Source organism: Argiope bruennichi, chromosome 3 (assembly GCF_947563725.1).
Source record: "Argiope bruennichi chromosome 3, qqArgBrue1.1, whole genome shotgun sequence".
NCBI lineage: Eukaryota > Metazoa > Arthropoda > Arachnida > Araneae > Araneidae > Argiope > Argiope bruennichi.
Window position 1 is genome coordinate 75350724 of NC_079153.1, and position 16360 is coordinate 75367083.

Genomic DNA, 16360 nt, shown 5'->3' on the forward strand with positions numbered 1-16360 from the left:
AACAATATGACGAATATAATTTTGTTTGAGAAGAAATATAATTTTCGGAGTTTAGTCTTTTTCTTTCTTTGTATAAACTTGTAATTTATCTGTATAAAAGTTTCTTTGTGTAATCTTATAACAAAATAAATAAATAGAAATGGAAATAAATAATTTTATTGTGTTTATATTACAAAAGCTATTTTGAAGTGTATTAAAAGTCTATGATAGTAACGTATTATTTTTATGGCATGTCTATTCCATTAGCTGAAATGATAAATTCGGGAGATGTTTTCATTAATGTAATTTTAGAATTTCGCCAGCTGCTCTTTCTTTCTAGTATGACTATGACTTGTATCAATTACAAATTACCCTTTTATTAACTTTCAACAACTTTTATTATTGCATATTAGTACAAGTTACGCAAAAAATGGTTTGAATTTATTCTAAGATATTTATAACGGTTCTATTAATAGAGCCAGATAACGCTTTCAGTTAACTAAACAGCAACTAATAACTGAAATTTAAAAAAAAAGTTAAATGATGCTTTTATTAGTGTAATTAAAAAGCAGAAATTATTTATTTGATTATTTGTAATAATTTAATAAACTTCTCCAAGTGACTCCACTTCTCGAACAGAATAAAAATTTAATTGATGATTTATTAAAAAAAAATGTGAATGAAAAATTCGTATATAAATTTCCCTCCTTACGAACTTAAAATAAATTAAAGCAAATAAAAATTCTTCACAAAAACCAAATTTTCAATAAAATATAGATTATTTTTAATTTAATATATTTTAATCATTTTTTAACTATTTAACGATTTTTTAAAACTATTTCTTAAAAAAAACCCATTTAAAATTTGTTTTATTTCCATTCTTTGAAAAGTTATACAAATATTTATATTTGTATAACTTAAACTTAAGTGCTGTTTTACATCTTTAAATGCTATTTTCCAAATTCTAAATTTTTATAAAATCTTGATTATTTTTTAACATGCTTTGCCGCTCCTGAACTAAGGAATAAGTTGTTTGTTCATTTAGAAAGATTTAACATTTGTTTTAATACACCATAATACAAAAATTAAAATTTTTGTATTATTTATTAGTTGATTATTATTTCCAATATTTAAGGAATGGATAAAAATACAATAAAATAAAGATACAATAAAATTTCTTAGTACAGGATCTAGGCAATTTATTTCTTAAGATATCTATTTAAATAAATAATTTGACAAACTTCTATATCAAAAGTATTTTTTATATCTCTTTTAACCAAAAAGAAATATATTTTCCTTCAAATTTGAAAGATTTATGACTTTTAGTTGATATATTTTCGTTTTTCGTTGGTGAATTTTTAATATAATTTGTATAAATATTTAGAAATATAACCACTTTAAATCCTTTTTCAAAAATTCATCCAGCATGTAGTTATATATCTTAACACAAATTTGCTAACAATCCAAACTTCAAAAAAAAAAATTATCATTATTTAAGAACTTAGGACTCCCTATTTCAAGAAAATATTTCATCGTTAAAAATGTCTATATCTAGGATTAGATAGAGGCTGCTAAATGACGACTTACAAAAAAAGCTCGCACTCTTTTAATATGATTACAACTAATCAAATACAGAATTATTCATAAAATTCATATACTGCGCAATTCTGAATGATACCATATAGAATATTAAATGCAAGCAATCATTTTAGCCTTATTTTTCTTATATCCTATACGCATAGAGAACACTTTTTCTGCAAAACAAGAAAACGTACACATATTGAAGACCAATGCAAAGTGTTTACTCAGTTTCAAGACCTAGTCATCCACTTCAAAATTTTCTACTTATTTCGTAGAAGGAAAAAGGCGACCTTCCACCATGGCATTAATACACCTGACGGAGTAATGGACATCGAGAGTTGTGCCAACTCTTGAATGGACAGTCGTGATAAGCGTTTGAGTGCGAATCGATTTCAGGAAGACTCCAGGTTGGTACAGGAGTGAGTAAGTTGTAGGAGTAATTCCCACGAGTAACTGTTTAAGTGACTTCGACCAACTTCAGCCACTGGAGAAAGGAAGCTTATTACCATGAGACAGTAACGAAGATTCTTTGTATGTGCATACACTGTTTGGAACTTGGTTTTCTTATTAAATAGCTATAACCAAATACGGCTATTGGACCAATAATCACACAGCATATTTAGTTGCTTACACATAACACGGACCTAAAAATGCTACAGTATTTTTATTTTATTGTTGTTAATGGGTTTCGTTGCAAAATTTTTGATTCGTCAGAAAAGTTTAATTTAATTAACAGTAAATTTCCATTCATATGTCACGCCATAGCAATTACTGATTTTAACTCAGAGATGTTACAAGATTGATTGCTTTACCAAGGTTCTGGATCACTATATTGTTGCAATTAAAATTTGTTAGAAAAATTCTACCAACTTAACTTTGAAGTTTCTGATACTTTGTATATGCTTCCAAATGAACTTGAGGCTATCAGAAATTTATAAAATTTATCAGTTTGACTGCATGTATACTTGCAAATTAGCTGTTACGAAGGTCTTATTAGATAACAAGACGATATCTTTCAGTATTTTTTATCTGATAAAATTCTTTAAATGTTTCTGTTTGTCTTCTGTTTACTGGCTGTTTGGCAGTACTCTTTTACAAAAGAATTTGCTGTAGCAATTGATTTAATATTATTCTTGATTTAGTTGTCCCGTGACAACTCTATTCACAGCTCCATGATTAAAAGCTTGACATCCTATGAAATCTGCATTCGTTACATACTTTCAGTGATATACATACTCTGTTATTGGACTACTTCTCGGATTAAATTACTTCCCGCTGAGGATTTATGTGGAAAGCTAAATATTTAATCTGTTCTGCTTTCCACTGAACAGTTTACTGGCTCTACTAGATTTCCCCTGGCATACAATCAAAATAATGAGCGAGAAGTAACACAGATAAATCATCAATTCCAGCCTCATTTGAGTCCTCTTATGCAACCCTAAATAAGCTTAGATTTCTATTAAAAAATGAGACGTTCCTTTCCTTTTTGTAGTCCACATATCTTTGATTTAACCAATTTCATCTTTTTTATAACATCTAAATGCTTTTGCATGTATTACTTCGGATGAAGGGTGAAAGAGAGAATGTTGTGAATACTGATAAAATTAAGGCTATTTTATTCAAAAACGGTCACAATTCTCTGTCCTGCCTCAAGATACTATTAAACAAACAACCAATTGAATATATCGATTTAAATTTCAGCAATAAATTCACTTTTCTGGCCCATAATGATATATCAAAGACATGTTTAGGGGAAAAAAATCATTTTGATCATCCTTTATGGCTAATATTCGTGTATATATATATGCCTCCATAATATACATTATTTGCAATATCAGTTGGACTTCTTAACAGGGTCATTAAAATCTTGGTAAAATCTATAACACTGATAACAGTTGTTTTTTATTTTCTCGTATATGTAGTGTAGAGAAAGTATAGTAATCGTCAAAAAATTCGAACTTGAGATTCTGAAAAATCTCCAAGTTTTTTTACTTCCCTGAGCTCTGAAAAAAACATTTTTGGAAAATGTTCGTCTGTCTGTCTGTGACAAACATAATTCAAAAAAATTTGATATAACGAATAAAATTTGGTATGTAGTCCAAGTATGTAGATACTCCAAATATGTACAGCACCAAGTACTCCAAATATGTAGATTCTTTTCAAATTGCGAATAAAATTCGCTTAGAGGAAGTCTGTCTATCCATCTGTTTGAATATAATTCAACACGATAACTACAAAAAAGGAGAACTACATAGATGAAATTCGAAACACAGAATTAATATCTATACTCTAGACACTTACCAAATTTTGAACCAAATCCAACAAGGAACTGCCTGTTTGTGGATCGGTACTTTTGGAAACATGCAAAAGCGATAACTCAAAGACGCAGTGGCTTAAATATATGAAATTTGGAATAAGATGTTGTGACTACGAATGTAGTTTTGTGACAAATGTTTGTTTCAATCGGTTGGGAAAAACGCTTGTAAAATTTCAATTCGATGCTCAGATATTATTACCCGCATGCCAGGGATTATTGCCAAATAACTCTCCAAGGATGATAGGACAAATAAAAATGCCAGATTCAAGTCAGATTATTATTTCGTAACTATTGTACGTCAATTCAACTCATTAGCTATTTTAACAAGGCCTTCTGTGGGATGATATCTTTAATAAAGTGTATGTGAGAAAGTTTGGGGAAAGCCACTTCCACTGATTTTACATAATAATTTATTCTTTTGCATGATACTTTTTATTTATTTTATTCCCAAATTTGGTATTTCTAAAATTTGTGTGTTTTGTGGTTAAAGGAGGAATTGATTTTGAGCACAAATATACACAAAACAATCTTCCGATCCAATTATGCGATCTATCATGGCGGTTCAGTTTGATATCTTTCTATACATTATTGAAGAATAATAAATAAACATATTAAAACTTAAATATATTTATTTGGAAGAAATTACGACATTTAAGCAAATCTGTAAATGATCAACCCACTTAATTATGTCTGTTTCGTTGCCATTTTCCATTCCCATAAAAGAAACAGTGTAGACCGAACTTCTAAAACCATTTAGTTGTAGCGTGTCTTTACCGCGAAACTCTGTTGATCGAAAGACAAAGGGCGGCTTTGAGAGCTCGTCGTGGGAAAGAAAGCAAACGTGATTAATGATGGTTTCGTATTAACGATTAGATCACCTTTTTTCTCCCCAACAGCTTTCCTTCCTCTATTCAGGTAAACGGCCCCTTTTACTTAGGGATACAATAAGAAGGAAAGATCGATTCCTTCGAATATAATTTCCATGCTCTTTGAAACCTTGACATTTGCTTTCTTCTGGTAAAGATGCCCTGTATTATATTGTAGATTTCTATAGTGGACGTTCGTCAGTTTCTGAATATTTCTTTTGCAGTTTAAGAGTTGACTTCATATTCAGAAGAGCGTAATAATACATATAGGACTAAAAATTTCTAAAAATATTTATTAAAAAGCTTAATCAATTTAGTTATTTATATTTAAAAAAATATATTTAATTTAATTATTTTTTGTAATTATATTTGGGCCAGTGCTTCATTAGTAGAGAAATCTGATTGTTTTTTGCAATTTTTAAATTTGTCATTTACTCGGTGATTGTTTGACAACGGATTCTAAAATCCTCAACGCTATTGCGCATGCGTTAGGATTGGTTTAATTCGTCAAAATGGGGGTGAGAGGAAAGATGAAAGGAGGAGATGTTTACATTTAGCAATAAAATGAACTCGGATTACTCGCAGACGTTAAAATAATATGATCAGAAACGACACGATACTTACACACACGTGAAAAGAAAATCAACAAAAAAGTATCTAATAGGTTGAAAATCCTGGCCAAAAAATGATGAAGAATTTCGGAAATGCGCTCATCCCTTCGCGCCTCTCTCCTTAATGACTTAATCAGTACTGTTCATCTCAGAATACTGAAAAGAACAGTACTGATATTTTGTAATATGTTTCTTTAAAAAAATATTAATATTTTAGAATCACAGAGGTATATTTGAGTCGAGAATACTGAAAAAGAAAACTCGCTTAGCTGTTATTTTTGTTATGTCCATTTGATTTGTCCATGTATTTTCTGGATTTGGGGAATTTGAAAAGTGGATATTTCTCAAAAACTCGATTTCAGATTTTTTTGGTAATTACTATACTTTCTCTTTGCATACTAAAAAAAAAAAAAATATTCAAGGATTAGTTTTTTTTTTCCTCGAAATTGGAAAATATTTCATGGCGATACATATATCAGGAATGTATGAATATAAAAATGAAATAGAATGCGAATGACATTCGTGTTTCGTAAGTTATTATACTCAAATTTGTTTTTATTAGAGACCATGTAAAAATTAAATTTGTGTAAAAGATCAAATAACTTTGTAAATGCTTTTTTGGAGAATTAAAAAAAATAAAAATAAAGTTTATTCACACTGCTGAGTAAAAGTAATTTAACTTAATAGTTAATAATAATAATAACTTTAATAGTTAATAATAACTTTAAATAGTTAATTTTCTATTCAGAATATTTATGTGAAAAAAAATTATAAGAAGAATCAAAAAGCGTCAAATCAAAACACTTGAATAAATTAAAATTTTCGGTCATGAATACTTAGTAGAAATTGTTTCTGAATAAACAAATTGTTTTTGTATTACCTTATGCAGATACTTCAATATTTAATCAAAATCCAAATATTTTCATAACAAGAAATACTTATCATATTATTAAATTTGAAATAAAAGTATTCGTCTCAGAATTTTTGATTTTTTTAACAGAATAATGCACCTGAATACTTTACTGAGTCAATGACCATTTTTTACCTGCATCACGAATTCAGGAAAAAATTTATGACTGTCTGGAAAAGTTTTTGTTTTCATATAAATTCATGCGTTCGACTTTTTTGTTTTTATTGAGACAGCATTTACCTTTAGAATTTATGAGCCTTACTTTTTATTCTTAATGTATATTATTCTGACTATTATAATAAATATAGCATTAAACTATATTAATCTCAGAATGTTATTTAATTAAATTATATAATTATAGATTATTTAAGAAAAAATAAAATATCCTTTTTATTGTAATACCTTACTTTTTTGTAAATGTTAAAGAAATTCAAATGTTATTGAAGTATACTTTTTAGAATCAAATAAAGCCATGTAATTTGCATTTGATAACGAGATAACTTTAACTTTGATGTTATCAATGATGACGTTTGGATTAACTTTGATGTTATCAAAATGCAAAGTGTTTTTGCTTCGTTTGTCTATTACAATGCTTTCTTTACATTTATAAATTCCCCCATCTGGGGGCACCTCCGATACGAAGATAAGACGCTTCTAGCATAGTGGTTCTCACAACCCAAATGTGTACAGAAATGGTGGGGGTCGGCCACCTCCTACCGATGAAGAGACGTCCTTCCCACGGGAAGGGTTGTACCGTGGCCAGTGACAGCCCTTAGGAATAAATCTTAGTTCCCTTCAGTACTACTGCTGCGAATTAATCCGTGTGCTTTATTGGCTGGCTGTAACACTCAATACGGTTACATTTACATTTTTTATGGTCATACGGTTACATTTACAAATTATATGAAAGACAAAATGTTTTACTTCAGGGATTTAATGAATCTCCACCTTTCTGACCATCGAGCATTCAAAGAAAATTTTTCGAATTATGAGTTTTCTGTTAATAATATTTGTTTAAAATTGCATTAAGCTAGATGAGTAGAATTTGCAGAATTTGTCAAATTTTAAAGGAATTCCTTACACAAAATTTTGTATCTTTACCAGTAAGCTTAAGAAAATAACTCATAAGCATAGTTGGCTAGATGGGAATGAAAATGGACATATGCTATTACAAACTAGAATTGTAGATATTCTGAATTGTAGATCACATTCTGAACCAAGTCAATCGAAAGAATTTTGTGTCAATTAGTATATTCTATTTCATTTGGATGCAAAAAAATTAAAAATGAGATTTTCAATGTATGTTCTTTGCATCCCATATAAATATAAATACAAATCAAAATTTAGATCCGATTCATTTTCAGAAGGATTAAAAAATTACATACACAATAAATACAAAATACCCATATTTTGCTGCAAAAGAGAAAATTCAAGTTTATATCTACTGTTGGCCTTATATAAATATTTTAGCTCATTTTCCTATGTTTTAAACTCTGAAACCAGATTCAGTATCAATGAGAAATTCTTTTAGCACTAAACCTAGACGTAATTTTTTTTTTTCATATTCAGAATATTTTTTTTTTATTTTTTCCACCTGGGTGCATTGTTGCCCGACAAAACCGAGTCCTTAGAATGAAAACAATTAAAGCCCTTGATGTATGTCAAAACGCACAATATAAAGTCTCATCTGCGTCTAAAATTATGATCTCTCTAAAAGAAGAAAAATTTTGAAAAACCTGCTTTTATTCAGGACTTCCCTGTCTGACAGCACCCTCACAAAAGAATAAATCCATTAAAAATAACTTTAGGATCTGTACAAAGTTTTCAAATATATTGTAGTCTATTATTGTTATCTTCGTTTATACATCCGCGCAGTGTTTATATCAGACACTCGTTAACATTAGTATAAAAGAAAAAAAAACGCATCAAATGAATGCGGAACAGAACATAAATAAATAAACTTTGACCATGAATACAGGAAATGACCTTGGTATAACTGACCATGATCGCTTCCTTGGTCATTTGTTAACTGTTTTTATTATCTCAAAAATAAAACTGAAAGAGTAAACAAAGTGTTTAATGAGTAGAAATATCTTCTAGTAACAATAAAAACGATAATTTGAAATAATAATAGAATTTTGAATTGAATTTCGATATAAATGTTTCTAGTTCAACCCCTTTTTTTAAATAAAAGTTAACACTTTGCATCAATTACAGATTACTGCAAATTTTAGAATATGTTTATGCTTTTGCTAAAAATAAAAAAAAATGAGACACATTTTTAAAAAAAATGAAATCTTCAATTACGAAGAACTCCGGAAAATGAGAAGGATTAATGAAAGCTTTTGATTGAAGTTTTCAATCATATGATTTCAGGAGTCTCTATTTAAGAGCAAAAAACTATTTTATTAATTTTCCACTGCTTTATCAATCACTTTGATGACAAATCGAAAATAATTTATATAATGCACATAAAATAGTATCGTTTAATATCGTTTTTTCCAAATTTTGCCTCTTGCACTATTTTTGTGAATTTTTATTTAAATAATAGTCCCACAATAGAGTTTTAGTTAATAACGATTTTTGTATTGAAACAAGCGGGTCTTCCCAAAACTTTCTTGGATAATATTTAATAAAGGTATTAACCAGAGACCGCTTGGTGTGAAATAGTTGTGAAATATTAATCTTTGGCATGAATTCAACATTTTTACTGAATCTACCGAATCATCCTTGGCGAGTTATTTGGCGATTAAGCCCTGGCGTGTGGTTAATAGCATTAAAAAAGACAAGTCTGAGTTTTAAATGCGTTTTTTTTCAATTAATTGAAACAAAAATTTATTAAAAAGCTACACTTATAGTGACAACCCCCCAACCAAATTTAATATATTTGACTCATTGTGTTTTTGAGTTATGGCGTTTAATGTTTCTGAAAGTACAGACCGACAGAACGGTTAACCGCTTGCTGGATTTCGCTCAGACTTTGATAGATATTTATAAAATTAGTGTTAAATCTTAGCTCTGAATTTTATCCATCTAGCTCTCTTCGTTTTAAATATATCCTGTTAACTTATATTCGAATAGCCAGAAAGACAGACTTCCTCTGAACGGATTATGCTAAATATTTGTTAGAAATCTATCAATTTGGTGTAAAGATCGCATACCAAATTTCATCAGTTTAGTTCAAAGCGTTTTTGAGTTATCTTTATCATTGGCAGACAGATGGACTTTCTCCTAAAATGTGTTTTTCGAACTCAGGTAGGTCTAAAACGAGTAGACTCATCAAAATCTCGAATTCGATTTTTTCGACGATTACTATAGGTACTTTCTCTATACTACGTTTACGAGAAAGCAAATAAACTACTAGAGAATAATTCAATGATAAAGAAAATATTTTTTATTCAACAGAAGCTATATAAAAAGTATTAGATCTTTAAAGAATCTACTACATCGGAACGCATTATGACATTTGATATATCTCTTGATATTCTGTTTATGATTTTTTTATAGCAAGAAAAACAAAAGTGTTCTATTTCGATATCGAAGGCAATCAAAGGGCTCGAAAGGTTCAGGCTCTGCCAATGCCCACTAATCCCCCGGAAGGGAGGGATGCCACCCTCATTTTTGTCAGCTTCTTTAAGTGGAATTCTTGTTAGGGTCTGCCGCCGGCTTGTTCCGGCCGAGGACAGATTTCGCAGTGGGATTTGGGCCTAATCCTCGACGACGGCTGCCTTTTTTCTTTGTTCTTCCTCACCTCCAACCCTCGCCGGAACAGAAAAAGAACACCCGACTGTCAGGCTCAGCCGATCGAAGAGCGGACTTTGGCTGAAATTTTTCGAGGGAAAAAAGGAGAAAGGATTTAAAATGAACTCTACGTTTTGACATTTTGTACTCTATCAAGCGTGCGGTTAAGAAATAAAATGCAAGATTATTAAGACAGAAGGAGCGTATTTAAAATATTTATTTTTGATGAATATTGACATATATAGTCACAAACTATGCATGTATGGATAGAGAGATAGGTTCGTCTTATTTTATTTTTATATTCAATTAATTCTTGTTAAATCAAAGCATTTATTTGTTTAAGAAAAAATTGCGATGCCTTAAGAAAAGTCAATTTGTGGGTTGTAGTAGGCAATGAGCGACTCCTTTGTTGCATTGCAGAGTGTAAATTGGACAAATAGCAATTTTATCATAAATAAATTTTTATTTGGTGCACATTTTTACAGTAAATGGTTGTCTATACAGAAGAAAAAGAACTTTCACCTCTCGCACTAGAAGTGAAAGTAAGGAGAGTATCCGAATTATTTTTCGAACATAATCGTAAAAAAATCCGCTAGCATTTGATGTGTCCGAACTCTTTTTCGAACATAATTGTAAAAGAAAATCCGCTTACATTTGAAGAAGTATAGAGCTTGGAATTTCACAATCAAAGGTATGATACGTGATTTAAACCTATGTCTTCTATACTGCAAAATTGCATTGCTACAACAGTGAGTTCAACAATCAGGGAGCGGTTACTTCACGCGTAGAAAGAAATGGACTTTTGATTCGACATTTATAGCTAAATAAATGGAACAAGTGTTGAATACATCAAATAATAAAGTGTAATTTTTGTCTATACAGCTATGTATCGCTTCTATCTCTATCTATTCCGTTCATTAGATATAAAAAATTTTGATTTTATTCCTTTTTTTTTTCGAATTATCCTGTATAGGAAGGAGATCATGAATGCAGGGCGATTGTTTAAAAATAATTTTAGAAAACATTTCTTTAAACTTAGATTAATGCAGACAGTTAACATCAAATTATTTTTCTAAAATCTCCTTAAATTTTCTTTTATTTATTCATTTTAAAAAGAGCAGTTTTCTTCTTTCTGTTAAGTGCTTTGTTGTTAACATGATTTTGGAAATATTCAGATTTTCAGCATCAATGCAAACTTGAGGGAGAGAGGAATCAGCATAATTTCGATCATGTTACTACAACTTATGGTCTATGTTTTTATTTTCGCAGTTGCGTTTATTACATTTAAAAAAACAACGGAAACCTAAACGGATGACAACATATTCAGCTGAACCGTTTATATAATATTACAGGTATCTAAATTCGAAAATCAAATACTTAATAGCCGTAGTTAGTAATTCGTTTTTTTTCAGCATGAAGTAAAAGAAAATTTAATTACCGCTAATGCTTAAATTTTTCTTGATTTTTGCCATATTTTTACAAATATCTTTATCTGCAAAAAGCACTATTTACCTTGAAAATTAAATAAATTAAAAAAAATATTATAAAATAGTTTATTAAGAGTATTTAGAATATACCTGAAGACGCGCGAGAAACAGCATACAGCTGAAGTCTGTATATGTCTTTTCACTGAGAAGACATTTTCTCTCAGGAGAAAGCATCTTTCTCAAGTTTTATCATCTAGTCTCGAAGAATGTCTTATTCTTTATGAGAACAATAAGAATCGCTAAACTGGGTTTTTCAGAACTGATTTTATATTAATGATTTTTTTTTCAATCGCAGAATATAGCTTTATTTATGATGAATAGATTTTGGAATGTTATTATTTATCATTTTCTTCAGAAATTATATTTTAATTGAGAGGAATTCGGCTTGGAAATTAAAACTGATAGGTTAATAATTATAATTAATAGCGTAATTAGTTATTTAGTTAGGAATAAGTAGTTCCTAATATGATCGATAGTTGTCATAGAAAATAACAGTAAAAGTTTACATTTTGGGTAAGAATGATATTATAATATATTAATGAATTTTGCCTAAGAATTAATGATTGTTAATGAATTTATAATACAATATCACTGAAGTCTTTCTCTTTCTTATATTTATCATATAATAACCAATGAATATAAAAACTTTCTCTGTTTTTATTTATAATTACTTCTTAATTACAATTTTTTAACTATTCGAATATAAATTGTGTATTCAAATGTATATTATTTATATTTTACACAATAATGATTTAATTTTAATTTTCATCAAATATTTGAGTTATTATAAATGTTCGTAAAGTAGTGGATCGTTTAATTTTGATTTATTTTATTAATGACATTTTAACATTACATCACAATATGCTAAAACGTGTTGGAGATTGAATTGCAATTGCTTGTAAATCATTGGAACTATGCGATGAAATCCTTTCTCTAAATGATAGAAAATTCATTTTAATTTCTATAACCCATATTTAAAAAATAAATTCCATTAGAGCATGGTTAATCAAACTGGGATCAAAAATTATTCCAAGTATGTTATTCACAGTTAAAAACTGGATATAAAGCAGACATTTCGATACCGAATATTGAAACAACCGGAATTTGTTTTTAATATTAGAATACAATAATTAGTTCTGGAAAAATATAGCATACATTTTTTTCCTTAATAACATTTCAGAAATAACTACATTTCAAAATCTCTTGCAAAAGATTTCTCTTTTAATGTTTGTGCATATATTTCATTTTTACTTAATATTAATGGTGTGGTGTGGCGTGGAGAGGGGGGTGCCAGCTCAGGTGTCGTCCTCGTCATCTGACTGCGGTTCAAAATTACGAGGTCCGCCCCTAAATAGCCCGAGTGTTGCTTTACAACGGGACGTTAATATAACTGAACTGAACTGAACTTTACTTAATATTGTTGATGTTTCAAGATATATTTTACATTAACCATTGTTAATTAGATCATAATTATTGTGCGTGTTTTATGGCTGATTTTAATGTTTTTCCCCTTTGTGTAAATAACCATATTATCAACATATAACCATTTTATAACACTTTATCAACACTGTGTTCAGTTAAAACTAAAAAAATGCTTTTAATTGTAATTAATTAAAAATCAAACTTTTGTTTTAAGATTTTGACACAAACAAAACAGCACTGCTACCACATTTTCACGTCTTCTTTCAAAATACAAAATTATAAAATATGGGAAAATAATTTTTTAATAAATATTTGTTAATAATAAATGAGAAATATGAGACGGATGACAAATTTTCAAGTAGTCTGAAGATGGTTAAATATAGCCATTATAGCATAAATATATTGGAGTTAATTTATGAATTCTTAACACCTGACGTTAGAAAAAAAAATTATTTTCTTTTCCTAAATAAAAAAATAAAATTACATTAAATGTAAAAATATATATAAAAAAATTTATGAATTAATTATATGCAGAACAATCTATTTTTAGAAATATTGAAGTAATATAAGCATATTTTAAATATATTTTCGTTATCACTTAGAAAACAACAATCTCAAACTTTCGTTTAAGTATTTTGCATAAAGACTGGAAATGTCACCGTTAAATATCAGGATCCGAATACAAACCGCATCACAGAAAACCGGCAAGGTCTCCCTAGATATGGATTTCGGCAAGAGGCCACTTCAGAGAGGAGCAAATTAAAAACTCCTCATAATCAAGCAGAGGACCGTTTTACGACCTTTTTTAGTGCCGCGAAGAAAGACCATTAAAAGCCCTTTTCCTTCTCTCCAAACGCCAAACGATATCTCAATCCAGCCCACCCCCTCGGCCATATGCACACGATTTTTATCGCATTTCCCTAAGCATTTATTAGACCGTTGTGTGGTGGCCGTATTTCACATGTAATCAGTTACTTCCTTCATACAAACCTTTCTCTTGAGACGACCCCCCTCCCCCTACTTCTGGTAATTAGTCGTGTGAAAGAAGGGGGCTAGAGAGAAACTGCATCCCTCCACCCCTATTCGAACGGTGGTTAGGGGTTTCCTCTCTCCGCAACAATTATTGCTCAGTTTTCCTGAATTTTAATTGGCACTGCTACCGGCGTTGTCTGTCTGTTTGCGATTCCCTGGTTGGATGGGAGAGGGGGGAGCGATTTTTGGTCGTTGCCATGGGAGCAAGGACGCCTTGCAAAGTAAGTCGAAAGGCGCTGGGGTTAAGCAGGCGTGAATGTTTCGAATAATTTCTCTCGTTCTTGACTTTGAACGAATTATCTTAACAAATGAATAAACCAGTTCTGAAGAAGGCAGTTCGGGGCGCTGAGAAAAACTTTCGAAATTTAGTTTAGAAGGAGCTTTTATTTTGTATCCGGCTTGTGTTTTCTTAAACGGAACATTTTCTGCTAACTTTATTCTAAAGTTAAGGATTTTTTTTTTTACTGACATGCAAAAAAATTAAAGCAGAATTTCCTTATGTGATATACAAAAAGAAAAATAATTTTTTGTACTGTAAAAGCAAAGAAAGAGTCTATTGCAGCTTTGCTGCGTTCTTTTTATTATAAGAGTCACCTGGTCATAAAAGGATTTACAATTTAATCACAATATGCTATGAAAATATTAACATGCGCAGAGTGAAGAATACCAATTATTCTTGCATTTCCAAATGAAATGATGAACAGATCCGATTGCTTTCAAGCAAAAATATAGAAAATACACGAACAAAGGAATCAGAAAGTTTGGGATTTTGTAACCAACGTTATGACGTGTGCTTTAAATCTATTCCTTTTCTCTTTAACATCTGAAATTGTTATTACAGTTAAATAACCAGGGATCAGTTATTTTACGCATGGCAAGAGATGGAGTTCTTACTCGAACGTTTGTAGAATAACAAAGGGTTCGTATGATGAACACCTAAAATAAAACTTTAAACATTACTTTATCCAATTATCTATCCTATGTGTTTATGTATTGTCTTTCATTAAAAATTAATAATTTTATCTGTTCTGTCTTTTTGAATAATTTTGCATACAAATATACTGAAATGCTCTATATACTGTCATTTTTGAGCATATTTTTACTATATTTAGATTTTCTGAGGTGTTTATTTTTGTCTTTATTTTTATCAGATTTCGATAGAAAAATCTCTTTATAATTAGAGACAAAAAAGTTTATATCTTTATAATTAGCGATAAACTTTTAAAAAAATCACTGAAAATAGCTCAAATGCATTCCATTATTATTGTTATCAGACTAGATTTAGAACCCATCAAGTCAATGACGAAAATGCAAAATAAATGAATGTCACAAAGTCTGTCGTATTCTATATTCATATGATTAATTTTTATTTTTGATAGAAAAATTTGCGTGTGCGTTGTTTGTTGATACCCATGTATCATGCGTCAGTCAAAATTCAGTATTAGTTGACTCATTGAAATAACAGGTGGCAAATGTAGAGAAAAATTTACGCATGAGTGCCAAATAGAAATTTAATTATTCCCTACACATCGACAACCAGTAGCGCACGCACCGAATGGAGGCAATGTTTGTAAATAATGCACGCAAAAACTTGTAGAATTATTTTTCAGATATTTGCCACTTAATCTGATAGTTTTAACAGAAGGAGACTATATTTAATAAACTGACAATTTTAGAAGATACTTATACAGTTGAACAGGATTGATAACTGATAATATTTTAGCATATATATATATATATATATATATATATATATATATATATGAAAAGATTAATTAATTTCCAGTAATGGTAGGATGATGAGGGTTTGACAAATGAACCAGCATTCCATTTCGCATTCAAGCATTAAAGATATTAGAACTGTGCGCAGAAACCGCTCAAATTTATCTTATGACGCACTCATATTCAGGGTATATTTGTCAAAATAAATAAAGAGTGTAAACCACTCAAATGAATAGATGCAAAAAATTCTTTAAGTTATCAAATTCCCTGTAAAAAGCATCAATATTTTCGATATATTCGTCACGTTTGTATGAAAATAAAACACAACATACTACAGCATTTCAAAAGTTCACGTAACCTTATGAGCAGAGATATATTTGAAAGTCGAATATATTTAAAGACGTATATTTAAAATATTAAAAGAGAAGTTACCAAATTTGGCATAAATATGTATTGGATGGAAAAATATGCACCTCGAAACAATTTATTTGCAATTTTAACTGTTTAACCTGCTACATTTTCCACAATAACTTCCAAAAATATTATATATTCCTATATATTACTGCGCAAAAATGCCTTTACATTATTCCAAAATTCAAAGAATGGTCTTTAAATAATACTAGCATTTTGGTTATTTAATCACATACGAAATTATGATATCTTTCAATTTTTTTGCATGAGATTTCAACGTT

General features: G+C 29.6%; 1 protein-coding gene across 1 annotated transcript in view; it reads left to right on the top strand.

Annotated features, from left to right (window-relative positions):
* Window positions 1-16360, top strand: part of LOC129963371 (cell adhesion molecule 2-like) — a 347066-nt gene that overhangs the window by 23065 nt on the left and 307641 nt on the right. The gene's annotated exons all lie outside the window — the stretch shown is intronic.